Genomic DNA, 14,181 nt, shown 5'->3' with positions numbered 1-14,181 from the left:
CCCGAGCGATGCTCCTGCCCGTTCGTTTCGGTTCCTCTCCGTGTACCGTGGGTCACTGATGAGTTCTAATCAACAGCAGTTTAATTAATATACATGCTTTTACAGATGTTGTTCTTCATTGTAACTTAGCAGTAACTAAGGTCCGTGTGTTGGGTACCATGTTGGTTACCATCCTGGAGAAGGATGTTTTCCCTTTATTAAAGAGGAAGGAAATTACTCGCTGAGGAGACGTCAGTGTCCATCTGCTGTAGCCTACGGCCGAGTTCAGTGAAGTCAAAAACTCATCCCGCGGGTCTACGTATTTACGTGGTCAAAATAAACAAAATCTCTTGCTTCCCCCAAAACCCTTCCAACACCCCAAAGCAATTTCCTAGGAGAAAGTCCCTATTTCTGCAGGCCCGTGCGATGCCATGCCCTGTGGGTTACCCTCCACAAACTTGTACGCAGCTGTCGGGTTTGAGGGAGGACCTGGTGTTACCGTCGTGTCAGATGCGGCAAGGCGTCTTCTGGTCTCTTTAGACATGTTGAAAGCATCTCTTAGCATCTCCTCTGTGACTTCAGCTTGTTAAGGTAAGAAACGCTAAAATAGCCTTATTAAAGCGTGGAAACGAAGAAGAAAACCCTCAATAGATGTGACGCGCTTTAAGCTGGATCCATGGCCAGCAAAGTGCATAACGTCTACTGACCTGGAGATGCCTCCCCCCGGCTCTCCCATCGGAGCGGAATGCTTCAGCATGTGTTGAGCTTGCCCTGAATCCCTGCGGAAGGCAAGCGAGTGTCAGTGTCGAGCTGGATTGAGACTTCGTTCCTCCCGAGGTCAAAGATTGCAGATCCCCCACCCTCCGGCCAAAATCTCCTTCCTTCCCACCACGCCTTCTCCCCTGGCACCCAGGAGAGCACCCGGGCTGCTGAGGCTCGGGTTGTGTTGCCAAAGTCAGAGCGAATTCCAATCCTGCTGTGTTTTCCCGCCGGCGCCCCGGGCACCGCGTCGCTGCCCGGGCAGGGGCTCCAGGCTCTGCGGCCTTCGCGGACCGGCGCGAGGGTGCTCTTCTCCGCGGGCAGAGCAGCCCCGTCGCACCGCGGTCCCCGTCCCGTCACCCCCTGCCTCTCGGGCTGGTGTGCGCTGCCGGGGCTGGGGTGCTGGGTCTCGGCGGGTGGGAGGATGGAGGAGCTCGGTGGGCTCGGCTTGGGGCTTTTCTCGCCCTCCCGTACCCGGGTTGTAAATGCAGCAGCGCTCACCGGCTGTGCTAATCAGAAATAATGTGCGGCTTAATAGAACTTCTCCATTAAAAGGTTTTGGAAATAATATATAAAATGAATGGTCCGCCCGGCGAGTTTCAAACGGCTGGGGAGGGAGGGAGGGAGCGAGCCCCGGCGAACCCGCAGACCTCCGCGGCACCGCGCGTACCGTCACGCTGCGCCTAAAACTGAAGCTGGGAATTGGTTTTGATTTTTATTTAAAATTCAAATGTCTGATGTTCTTAAATTGAACAAATGATATTTAAAAAAAGTATATCAGGCTCCAACATCTGCAGATTATGATTTGCATTTTGAAATTGGCTGCTTGAATTGAACAAGGATGAATACTGTCACTCTTCTTTTATTCGCTCAGTTTATTTAATGAAATGCTAGAGGTCAACCCTTTGTCCTTAAATTAGTTACTATAAAAATCTTTTTGTACTTTTCTGCTTGTTATGATGTCTTCTGAGCAGAAGAAAAGGTTGCCATTAATTATGTCTTTGTTGAATATGGATATCTATTCATAGTTAGTTAAACAGTTTCAAACAAAATTAGCATTGAGCAACTCTAAGGCCAGCTTTAGGTTGGTTATCAAGAATTTTTCGCTAAGAGAATGCTCTTCTGCAAGTGTGCATTATCTAATATATTCAGCTTTCAGTTGCTAATTTTTTTTCCAGATGAAGATGGGCTTAATTGAGGTTGTGCTTTTAAGTTTGTAGAGCTCTTCAGCATCTCATACAAAAGCATCTAGAGGCTTTTCATTTGTCTTGAGTATGTTTTAGATGTACAAATATTATTTACTTTAAACTCTAAATCAAAAGGCGCACTGTAACTATTTTAAATAAAACATTATTCTCTGCTGAAATATATATAAATTCAAAGCGGGACTTTTTTTCATTATCACTTAATAATTTATTTGAAAGAGCTGCTATTAACAAATTTTAGGATAATACTGAAATAGCGGTTTAGTAGCGGGTCTCAAACAGGCATTTAGTAATGTGATTTACTTGTCAAAGATAGAGGATGTATATTAACGTTAAGATATAGCTCCAGTTTCATGTCTAACTCTTAGCTAAGTGCCATTTTGAATAGGCTTTACAGATTAAACTGCGTTAGTTTTTAGAAAGGTCTCAATATGACGATAAAGCTGAATTCTTCAACCACAGCCGCGTTGGGCGGCCGTCTCTTTTGTGGCGGGGTTTGGTTTATTTTGGTCTCTTTTCCACTCCGTGGGTGGTGCCACCTGCCGTCGGCGGGGCCGCGGCGGCTCTCGGGGGGCGACGGGGTGGGTGCCGCCTCCCCGAGCCCCGCATGCCCCTCGCCGGGGGGGCCCCCAGACGCGCCCCGCAACCCTGCCGGGATGGGGCCCCCTGCCTGCACCCTGCCCCGAGGACCTGGCAAAAAATCCTCAGCTCTTGCTCGACCCCAGAAACGTTTCTTAACAGACCCCATGGGAGCGGACCCCCCCTGCCGCCGCTGCGGCAGGGCGCCCGAGCTGCCAGAGGGGCTGCTGCGGGTGCCCGGGTGGGGTGGGGGCAGCGGCGCGGGGGGACCCACCCGCCCTCGCCCCCTTATTTTTAAGGGGCTGCATGGCCATCCTTAGCCCTTGGTCGTCCGGCCCCAAGCCGGACAATAACGCGCCGGCTATTTGGACACGGGGAGGAGTAGGGAATGGAGAGAGGAGAAAAAGGCTACGAGCAAAAAAAGAAGGTAATTAGGAAAAGTAATAAGAAAATATAAACGTGGTAGCGGAGGATTAGTCCTAGTCATTGGAAATGCAAATGAACTCCGTGCTCGTTCCCAACATCTTTTTTCTAAGCTTGTATTTCAGAAAGGATTTTTCTCTCGTTTTTTTTTCCCCCTTACCTCCTCCTCAGTGCAACAGCGCTGCTTTCCCAGCACCATTAAATATTCTTGGAGACGAGACTGTAACCTTGTAACGCTTTTAGGTATAATATACATATTTTTTCATTTTAAATGCTAGCTCATAATGACATTGTGAAGTAGGGATCCCGAGTCAGCCTTATTATCATGGTGTCTCCTTGAGCTGAACCTCTGAGAAATGTGAAGGGGAGACCTTTTGGAATGAACAAATCCTTTAGCTGGCTATAATTATTTATTAAAATAGGCTACCGGGATAAAGGACGGGGAGGGGGAGGGAGGAGCAGCATTCCTTTCTCTGTACGTCCCTCCATGCAGATATACGTATGTGTACATACCCAGCGACCACGAGAAGCGACTGCACTGTCCGAGCCCTGTATTTTAGAAATATAAAATAATGGATGTGCAGAAAGAAAAGACAAAACGCGAACAGATCACTCGTATTTTTACAAACCGAAAGGAAAATGCTGCGTCCTGACCACGGAGAGAGCATCCCGAGCGTTCAGCGCAGCTGGGGGGATTTTCATGTAAATGCCTGGGGCCAGGTCGGGAGGAACGCCATTCTGCACCTGTACCGGTGGCTCCACGTGAAAAGGAAAATAGGGACGGGATCAACGTTTTTCCCATTGTGTGCCTGAGTGGAGAAAGAGGAACCACCCTGCTTCATTTGCTGGGCTGGGTAAAAGCAAAAAAAAAAAAAAAAAAAAAAAAACCAAAAAAAAAACCACCAACCCACACACCAAAAAAAAACCCAAACAAACAAAAACAACAAAAAAAAACACACACAAAAAAAACCCCAACACAAACCCATACAAACAAACAAAGAAACCAAAACAAACAGAAACCCAAACAAACCCAAACAACAAACCTGGCTGTCATTTTATTTAATGAATTGCATTGATTGCTGCAGATTTGTCTAACTTCATTAGTCGGCCAAACCGCACGTGTTAGCTTTGTGCTGTTGAGTATTACAGAAGTAACGTAACCCTCTCTCTACGTCTTGAGAAATTTTATAAACTTAGCAGGCTATTAAAAAAAAAAATCTTTGAGGTCAACTTTCCACTTGTGCCTTTAGCTCTTGAACAAGTACTTTTATGGTTTCTTCTAATATATAGGATTTATCTGCAGCTCTGTGAAGAGCTTTTAAATTTAATCCAGCGTTGAAGTAGTAATTTGTTGCTAGCGCTTTATAACAGGCTTTTCTTTTAACTTTCCCGGGATGCGGGCTCTTTGTGCGGGCTAATCTGTGATACGCAGCGCCAATCTGCTGGGGGTATCTCGGGTCTGGACCTCAGATGTCCTTAAACTACGAGGAATGAAAGTTGGTGCCTGTGTTACGATCGGAATGGTAAGATGGGAATTGTCTGGCGGGGGGGCTGCGCCCATCGGCGGCTCGGAAAGCCCCGGCACCGTCGCGATTCCTATCGCACGGGCGTTACGTTCGGAACTTGGTCAGGAGCTGAGTTTTTTCACGTGTGTGCACGGAGCTGTCGCTCTACATAATTTATAGGGGCTCCCGCAGCTTTTCTGGAAAGTCTGTCGTTTTTTTCAGTCCACTTGGATAATCATTTTTTAAATCAATTTTTAAATTCCTCTTAGGTTGGTAGTAACGTGTTTGGTTTGTTTTTCCTGGAGGAGGCAGTGGTATAGGCTGTCCATATATATTTTTTTTTTTTCAGAGAGGGGAAAAAATCATGATAATGGAAAAAAATCTTTCACCAACTGTTTATTTTAGCTGAAGTATACACAATCTTTAAAATAATTTTTAAACCGTGAGTTTCACCATTCTGCCTTACAGATGCACATCTTTCTCTTTTTTTATTAAAACCAGCATTTTTGATCCCAGATGATTAATGAATGTTTTATTCCAGATACAAAAACATATTGGGGATATGTTTGGACATAGTATAAGCATGTGAAATAATGCACAACAAATATGAAATAGTCTCTCATAAATAAAGATACCGAAGCCACAATATTAAAAATGGGAGTAGCTCTGCCCGCCTCCCTTTTATCAGGAACATTTCTGAACTAAACTGATATTACAGGAGACTTTTTGGCAGCTATGGCTTGGGCAAGAAATGTGGATGTATTTATTTGAATTATGCCTGTACTTTTATATTTTTATGTCTAGAGAAAAAACGATAGCTTTTATACGTTGTGTAAATTTGTTCCTGAGGCACAGCATACATCATATTTTGCTTCTCTTACAGTACTGTTAAAAACGTACGTTTGGGAGCTGCGTGCACCCAAATCTCGTCCTGGTCCCCAGCGAACAGAGACAATTGCCCTACGCCGTCGTCGCCGGGTCCTTCTGCCTTGTTCCTGCCGGCTACCGTTGCACAGGAGTTAATTAATTACAGACCAAACCGTACGTTTCCGAAAGGGCGAAGCGCAGCCCAGAAATGTTTTTGAGCCGTAAAGCGGGGAACTTGCAGGTACAGCAGCACGTGTGGAGGTTTATAGGGATGATTTAGTGAATATGAGAACATATTTTGTGCTCCATTGTTTAGACTCAAGAAGGCATAAAATCTTTAACATCTATTTATCATGTAGCTATTTTAATGTAAACATTTGTCTATTTGGATGAAGTGTTTTCATTATTAAGCTAATTTCCACATGTTTCAGATAGACTGATGAGTTCGAAGCAGAGCACTTGCTGATGAGAAACGAAATTCTGCCTCGGCTCAGCCTGCTGTCAGATACATCTTCATTAGTTTTTGTCATTCACCGATGGCAAATGCTCTATAAATGAGATGACGATCAGGTCCGCCTTGATAACTTGCCTTATCTCATTAGTTTTCACATCAAAGTTAATCAGCAATGTGAATTGTAATTGCTGGAAGAGACAATGCAATAGATCACTCGGCCTTTTTTTTCTGTATGGCATCTTGAAACATCAGCAGGCTGGTGTGAGTAGATAGGCTCAGAAAGAAAATGATGTGGAAAGCATAATAAGCAAGCTGCTCAGAATTAATGAGCTTACCCAATAAGAAAAGAATAACCAATCAATGTGAGTTGGGCAAATATAATTTAGGAATAATTGCTTGATTGGTTGTCTATAGTAGACTGATTTGACCACACACAAGGATTAAGAATTAAGATGTCAAGGCAAAAAATAATTTGGCAACTGAGGGCATGTAATTTTTTGTTTCCTTCCCTTTATGACTGAAAGAGATTGCTGTTTGATATGTTATTCCCCAAGAATGAAAACATTAGACACACACTGGCGTTTTTTTTTTTTTCTTTATGCTTCTTTTATAATACAAGCTCTTTCAAACCTCACTGGGGATATTTCAGTACGGGACATTAAAAATGAATAGAGGAAAAAAAAAAAAAACCAAATGTCTTCATTTGTAAGCGTTGCATTGAAAAGAGCTGGGAGTTGGAAGGTGCCGTGCACAAAACGCTGGTTTCTGGCAAAACGACGTGCCTGGGTGTTTGCAAAGCCCAGCCGTTACTTGGGCCAAATCCGAAACGCAATTCTTGCGGTACGCACGCTTTTAATATAATTTTCCCCACAGCCATTGGCCAATTAGTAAAGAACCCTTATATTCTTCTATCTAAACTATGGGGAAGGTTCAGCCAGAAGGTAAATTTGCTTTGATCTACATTACACCTAATTGAGTCACCACCAATGTCTCTATCCCAACATCAAGAAATGTGAAAATGTTAGATTATTTCACTGGGGATTAAACCTAATTTTCGCGTGTTCTGCATTAACCTATTAGGCTGACTCATCTGCATTGCTAATACGGCTCAGGCAGCTGTCACTGCTAAAGAAAAACATGATCATGCAATCCTTGAATGAATGATTCCAGCTCTGATTAGTGTTAGTGAAGTTAGCTGAGCCCTGGTGATAAGGCAGGAAAATTCCCAGGTTGCCAATAGCTTTGAAAATTATCAGACTGTGGGCAAAAACGTACCTCGCGGCTCGCAGGCCTCCCTCCAAAGGCGACATTATTTAAGGCCGTCTCTTTCGGCTGCTTGCATAAACGTGTTTGCTGCTTTTAAGGGGCTGATGCCAGGGGTACGTATTAAAATGCTAATGGGAAACAACCTGAGCGCAGCCCGCCGTGGAAGGCGGGAGGTTTTTCCCTGCCCGGCTGCATTAGCTTTTGGGTTTAAATGGCATTTCCAGAGGGGAGCGGCGGCGGAGATGCCAGACCGGCTCCAGCCGGGAGAAGGGGCTTGCGGGAGCCTCCGGCCAGCGCGGACCACCGCGCCGCACCGCGGCTCTGCCTCCTCCAGCCCCGCTCTTTGTTCGCAGGGCGGCGGGCGCCGTTCCTCAAGCCGTTCCTTATTTCTTTCTATCCGTCAGATTTAAATAGTAAGAAAAAAAGGCAACAATGACGCATCCCCTTGAGATGGGAGAAATTTAGGAAGGAGTTAGCCTCCTAGCAATAGAGCCAGGAGCCAATTTAATCCGATTAGTGCCTCCCGACAATAGATGCTCCTAACCCATGGTGGACAGAAGCTTTCACGTTATTTGTTTCTATTAGCCAAGAATCCGAGATACCGGCAAAGTGGAGTTTTGCCCCATCAGATCGCTCAGACGATCCACAAAAAAACAAATCGAGAAAAATAGTCTAATGTGTCAATATTTATCTTTTGGCCCTAATTGTCTGCGGAGAGGACTTGTTGAGTGCGCAAAGTTTGCAGCTCCAGTTTATCTGTGTGCTCTTGATTCTCCCCATTGTATGGATATAGTGGCAGCTCCTCACAATGTAATGATGTTTAGGAAGGGCAGTAACTGCAGAGGCATAATAGAGGCATTTTAATGGAAAAAGGCTTGCAGTTGTCGACCAAACTGCAATGCTTGATAGAAAATGTAAAAGGGCTTTAAACTGATATATATATTTATATAAATTGACAGTTTCTTTGTGAATACACTTACTGCAGGTTTAGGCAGAGGCTCGTTCCCATTGAGTTTGATAGCAAGAAACTCATTTTCAAATACTTTTGAATGCATTCTCCTCTCTCTCAGACCAAAGCCCGTCGTGGCATTGGTATCATTTACTACCAGCAGCATAAATCGGCATCGCTGGTGGCTCCCCTCCCTACGGGCACGTCTGTGGCATCCCTTTGACGAGGAAACGCCGTACCTGGGCTCGGTGTGGTTCTGCTGGAGGGCTCTCCTCTGCTGTCGTTACCGAAGCATTTCCCTCCAGTCTGGGTGAAGCCACCCCTGGCATCGGGCTTCGTGCCGATCCTCACGGACCCTCCAGAAAGCCCTGACCTGCTAACGATTTCCTCCCCTCGACGACTTTTCGAGGTCTGCTAGGTATCTGGTTTTTAATCAGCACAGCACACAAATTGGTTCGTTATAGGGCAAATGCTCCTCCAAGGCTGCTGTGAAATGCTTCACACACATCTCCTCCGGCCTGGCAGGGGCGACTTTTTTTTTTTATTAATTGACTACAGTTGTAGCATCATCAAAGTAGGAAACGCGGTTGGTTTGACAAGACCTGGTTTATCACAACGCTACGTTGGCCTAGTTCGCTTTGCTCTTTGTGAAAAGTGGGACACCCCTCTTCTGAAACCCCGCGGCTGTCAAACGGCCGAGGGAGGCAGGCTCTCCGGGAACGCCGCACCTCCACCCTCCGCGCCTCGCAGGCAGCCAAGGGCAGGATTCACGTCAGCCGCAGCCGTCTAGGGTGGGTTTGCAGAGCCTGCAGACGGAGACCGAGGTCTGCAGAGGGTGACCCATCCCTGCTCCCGAGGGGTGGGCTCTGGGCGAGCAGCCCTCTCCCGCTGGCTGCGGGGGGAGAGCCGGCTGCTGCCCTCCTTGCGGCAGCAGGTACAACTCCCGGCCGTGGGCTGGAAGGGGCTTCACCATCCCCACCCCGTGCGAGTACCCAACGGAGGCGTTCATCGAACCCTACCGCCTTGCCACCACCCGCAGGTTTAGCATCCTTCAGTAGCGGCAGCCCCCCACCGCGGCTGGCTGGTGGGTTCTGAGTCTGCCCAGCCCTGCCCCAGGAGATCTTGTGATGCCATCCTTCCCAGCCCCACCTCAGGAGATCTTGTGATGCCACCCTTCCCAGCCCTGCCCCAGGAGATCCTGTGATGCCACCCTTCCCAGCCCCACCTCAGGAGATCTTGTGATGCCACCCTTCCCAGCCCCGCCCCAGGAGATCTTGTGATGCCATCCTTCCCAGCCCCGCCCCGGGAGATCTTGTGATGCCATCCTTCCCAGCCCCGCCCCAGGAGATCTTGTGATGCCATCCTTCCCAGCCCCACCTCAGGAGATCTTGTGATGCCACCCTTCCCAGCCCCACCTCAGCAGTTCTTGTGATGCCACCCTTCCCAGCCCTGCCCCAGCAGTTCTTGTGATGCCACCCTTCCCAGCCCTGCCCCAGCAGATCTTGTGATGCCACCCTTCCCAGCCCTGCCCCAGGAGATCCTGTGATGCCATCCTTCCCAGCCCCACCCCGGGAGATCTTGTGATGCCACCCTTCCCAGCCCCGCCCCGGGAGATCTTGTGATGCCACCCTTCCCAGCCCCGCCCCAGGAGATCTTGTGATGCCATCCTTCCCAGCCCCACCCCAGGAGATCTTGTGATGCCATCCTTCCCAGCCTCACCCCCGGAAGATCTTGTGATGCCATCCTTCCCCACCCCACCCCGGGAGATCTTGTGATGCCATCCTTCCCAGCCCCACCCTGGGAGATCTTGTGATGCCATCCTTCCCAGCCCCACCCTGGGAGATCTTGTGATGCCATCCTTCCCAGCCCCACCCCACCAGATCCCGCTGATGGGCACCCCTACGTGTGAAATAACAGCCGACCTGGCACAGGAAAAGCACCGATGTCTGAGGATTTAAAGGAAAACACGGTTCTGTTCTGCGGTGGCTCACTGTGATGCTCACGCAGTTTTGCTGGAGCAGAGTTTTGTAGGATTTTAAAAAAAGGATTAGATTGTTGTATTAGATATGGTTAAAGGCGTTATAAAACCTCGTTGTTCTGGCGCACCACCAGCCAAAAATCTCCTTCAGGTGTCTTATTTTATAATTGTCCCCTATGAAATCTATTACCACTTTCTCTTAAAACCTGTTCTGGCAGGCGCTTTTGCGGACGGGACATTGCCCGTGCCCTCGCCCCGGGCGTCTACAGCTCAGAGCTGCATTTCGGGGTCCCTCGGGCTGTTCCCCAAGGGTCGGCAGTGCTGGCATTAAAACACAACCCCCAGAGCCCCGGGCTGGGACAGAGCGATACTACCTGCAGAATGAGGAATACCACAAAAAATGGCATAATGGCATATTTAGTAAAACCAAGGGGAGTAGGAGCAGAGGGACGCTGGGCACCAGGAGCCCTCCCCTGCCCCGAGGGGCCTCCCCGCGGACCCCCAGCCCGGGCGGGGAGCGCCGGACCTGGCCGTGCCCTTGGGTTCCTGGCACCAGGGACGTGCAGCGCAGACCCTTGAGCTTTGGGGTTTTACCCCAAAGTGCGGAGTTATTTGCGATATGGAAAAGTACCGGTCCTCTGAGAAGACCCGTGCCACCTGGCAAAGGTGCTAAATTGCAATTTGGGAGGGGTGTGTTTTCACATCACAGGCTCCTCAAGGAGCTGCGGGCTAGAATTTCATCCTTTGGCCCAAATCCTGTGAGGCAGTCGTGGGTTCTGCAGGAGGAGCGTGACTTTCCCCGCAGGGCTGGGGGCAGCTCTCCCCGGGCAGCGGGGTTAGCACCCTTCCCCTTCCCCTTCCCCGGTGGGTGCTGCCCTGTGAGCAACAGCCCTGCCTGGGGAAAAAGAGTCAGGGTGAATTATTCCCCGTAGCCACCCCAGAAGAAAGCCCCAGAGGTAGGTACTCTTATCCTAAAATGGGATTTTTTTTTTTTTCCTTCCTCTGTTACGGTGATTGGCTCCAGGTGTCAGCTGAGCAAACTCAGGAAAAGCTGCAGTTACTCCAGAGTGCGTGTCCACGTGCAGAATATTCTGGAACAGGTATTTCACTTTAAATTCATGCCCCGTCTTATTCCAGAATATTTTCCCCGTGTAGAGGAGCACTTAGCTGGGGTCTCTGCTTGCTGCCGTACTAGTGATAAGATGGATTGGCTGATCTAATAGGTCTTTTCAATCTCTGATTTTGAAAGCTAAGATTGGGAAATTAATTTCAGAAAGGTCAAAACAGAGCAAGGCTATCCTGCTGCTGTGTGATGGATCCTATTTTTTTTTTAAATCTATCTATTGAAGAAAAGGTTAGTTATTCAGCATCCTGCAAAAAAAAGAAATAAATAAACCCAGCAGAGGGAATACAAAAAGTGTATAGATCTGCTGACCCATTCGCAATCTTCAGTTAATGAAAATGCCGGGGAACAGGAGCGGTAAGAGCCTGCCGAGCCGGGAGGCGCTGACCCCGCGGCTGCTGGAAGCCGCCCGCTCCCGGCCGGACCCCCCCACCGCAGCGGGGTGCCTGCGGGGCTGCCCAAGGGGCGCAGGAGCAGCCGCCCTGCCGCTGTCGGCGCCCGCCGCCACGGGGCTGCAGTGGCCGAAGCCTGGGAGGTCTGCCTGGGGCGCCGCGGGCTTTAAGGGCAGTCTGCAGAAACGCGGAGCAAATCCCAGTGGTGGTACCTAAAAATCCAGCTTGAGACGTAGGGCCGTCAGCAAGGGTCAGGGCCGTCGTTCCGGGTTCGCTCGAGTCGTGGAGAGGTTCGGGGAGCCCTGCCTATGTTAGTGGAAAGCTGGTCGTGTTTTTCAGTGAGAAAAGAAAAAGAAAACACAAAAGAAAAGGGGGGGAAATCGAAAACAAAGGCTTCCTGTAGATATTTCCCTTCCTTTTATTCGTTTTCTTCCAATGTGCAAGCCAAACAGTAAAATTAAAAATAAATTGCTTCAGTTTTTTTTAAAAACCAGGAAATCATGGGGAGAGAAAATGGGCCGCTTGGGGCGGAATCTCTTCTTAATTAAAAAGAAAATCTTTATTTGTTTGCTTTTTTTTTCCCGCCTCTGCAGCCGGTATGGTCAGTAAACTGCTGAGCTGGCCCTTCCTCTGTCACTTCTGTTCTTACGGATCAATACGCGATGTTGCAGTTCTTGGAAGCAAGGAGAAATTAATCGGTTTCGGTAGCCCTGATTAAACCTTGTCCTGTCCTAGCTACGCTTTGTACGTTGTGCCGTGCCTTGAGGCTCGCACGGGCGAAGCCGTTCTGGGCACTGACGTGCAGCTCCGCATCCTCGTGGGAGGAGGGTGCGGAAAAAGGTACCTGGGAAGCCGATGCCGAAAGCGAGGGGCTGTTGCGGGGTGGTCAGCGGTGTGTGACACGCTGAGGCAGCTGAAGAAGTGAAATTCAGCCGTTCCAGAACTAGCGACGCACCTTTCCCTTTTTTGTTAAGGACAAGATATACCGTAGGTACTAACCCGCCTCTCCTCTGCGCAAACCCGAGGAATTCTGCTGATGGCCCTGGAGGTAGGGTCCTGTCCTGAACACCTAGCCGCGGCAACGTTAGTTCACACGCTCATCTCAGATTTAATTCACCCTCGAACCTTCATGATCCAATCTCACTTTAAGGTTCGCTCTTTGCAGACAGGTATTAAACCCATATATATGTGGGGTTGTACCCATATGGTAGCATGTTTCGTATCCATGACTGAAGCTCTCCATTTCTTGCTCGTGCATTGTCCTGTTGCTTTCTGCAATCACTTATACAAAAACAGTGCAGCCATACATGGGCAAAATAAACAAATATCTCCAGTTGAGGATTATGTTAACAGGTTCAGTAATAAATGACAATTATTAGTCAATATATACAAATGACTTAATTCTTTAACGCATCAGGCAACACTGGAGATAAAGTATAACTTGGGAAATTGGTTGCATATTTCATTCTGAACAGAAGATGTGAAGAAAAATGTCAGAGCAAGCAAACACATCTGGCTCATTAACGCAATTATCTTTTCCCAGTAAAGAATCTCAAGCAGATTTGAATGGACACCCGAGCATCTCAATAAATCAGATTTAGCTCCCCACAGCAAGTGCTGGGGAAGCTGCCAGGCATCGGTTAACCTGTCCTTTGCAACGTTTCTCTCGCTGCTAATTCCCAAAACATTGGAGCGATTCACGTGTAAAGACATTTCCATAGTCCCGAATACATCCTGCTTCCCAAACCTGACACTGGAACTAGGTGTGGATTAATCTTCTGGCATCCAGTGAAAAAATAGGAATTTAAGTCGCTGTAAGTAGAAAACTAGATATTTTACTGACTTAGGATGAATGTTGGCTTAAACGGAGGAATTTGTCCTGTGGGGAAAAATGAGGGCACATAGGTGCCTTATCGTATATGTGGTATAACATGGGGGTATTTGATTGACGTGGGGTGTCCGCTGTTGGCTAGGGAAGGCTTCTCTTAACGCACGTTGTGGGGGTGTGCGTGTGGTCCAGAAGGCCTCCGGGGCGGGGTTTTTTTGCTGTTAATACGCACAGACGTAGATGCAGCTCAGCAGGCCTTTAGAAGGGCTTTTGTAGGGACGCGTGTGTGGTCCCTTGACGGGGAGAAGGCGCTGAAGAGCCACCGGCTCCGAGAGCATCTCCCCATCCCGCAGGGATTCGCTGTGCAGCGGCTTTCCCGCAGGACGCCTTGGCCCGGGAGCTGTGGCTGGGAGAGGAAGGGGGATGCGCTTGGCATGTAAGGGCATTCATCTGAAAAATTATTAACGAGACTTTTTGTTATCTATGATCCATATAAACGTCTTTCTCGGCAGAGGAGCATCCAGCCAAATTACGTCAATTCTCCAGGTCTGTGCACAACGCCAACGGAAGACGTTTATTTCGGTCACGAGTGATAAAACAAAAATTCGGCTCCACGCCATGGCTTAGGACCCGCTGAATTAGTCTGAAACCAGACCTGGCCTCTAAAATTTACTTTTAAAAAGCTGACGCCCGGAGATGCGCGCTCTCAGGTGATGTTTCCGAAGGAGAACGGTGCTCTCTTTCCCAGTGCCCCCTCCGCCTGTCAGGAGCCCCGAGACCTGGCTTGAGCAAAGCGACCACGGGCGCTCGGAGCCGCCGGAGCAAAGGGAACGGCCGCGCGGAGGGATGCGGGTGGAGGGAGGCGGCTGATGGC

General features: G+C 48.6%; 1 long non-coding RNA gene across 4 annotated transcripts in view; it reads left to right on the top strand.

Moving 5' to 3' along the window:
* Positions 1–14,181, top strand: part of LOC142081206 (uncharacterized) — a 108,559-nt gene that overhangs the window by 57,061 nt on the left and 37,317 nt on the right. For 2 of the 4 annotated variants that reach the window (XR_012673292.1, XR_012673291.1), the window contains exon 4: positions 5,334–5,558. This is a non-coding gene — a long non-coding RNA (uncharacterized LOC142081206). Of the gene's footprint in view, positions 1–5,333; positions 6,638–14,181 lie in introns of those variants that run through there. The other 2 variants (XR_012673290.1, XR_012673289.1) reach the window with 1 other exon arrangement.

This window comes from Calonectris borealis, chromosome 3 (genome assembly GCF_964195595.1).
Source record: "Calonectris borealis chromosome 3, bCalBor7.hap1.2, whole genome shotgun sequence".
Lineage (NCBI taxonomy): Eukaryota > Metazoa > Chordata > Aves > Procellariiformes > Procellariidae > Calonectris > Calonectris borealis.
This window is presented reverse-complemented; position numbering and strand designations above follow the sequence as displayed.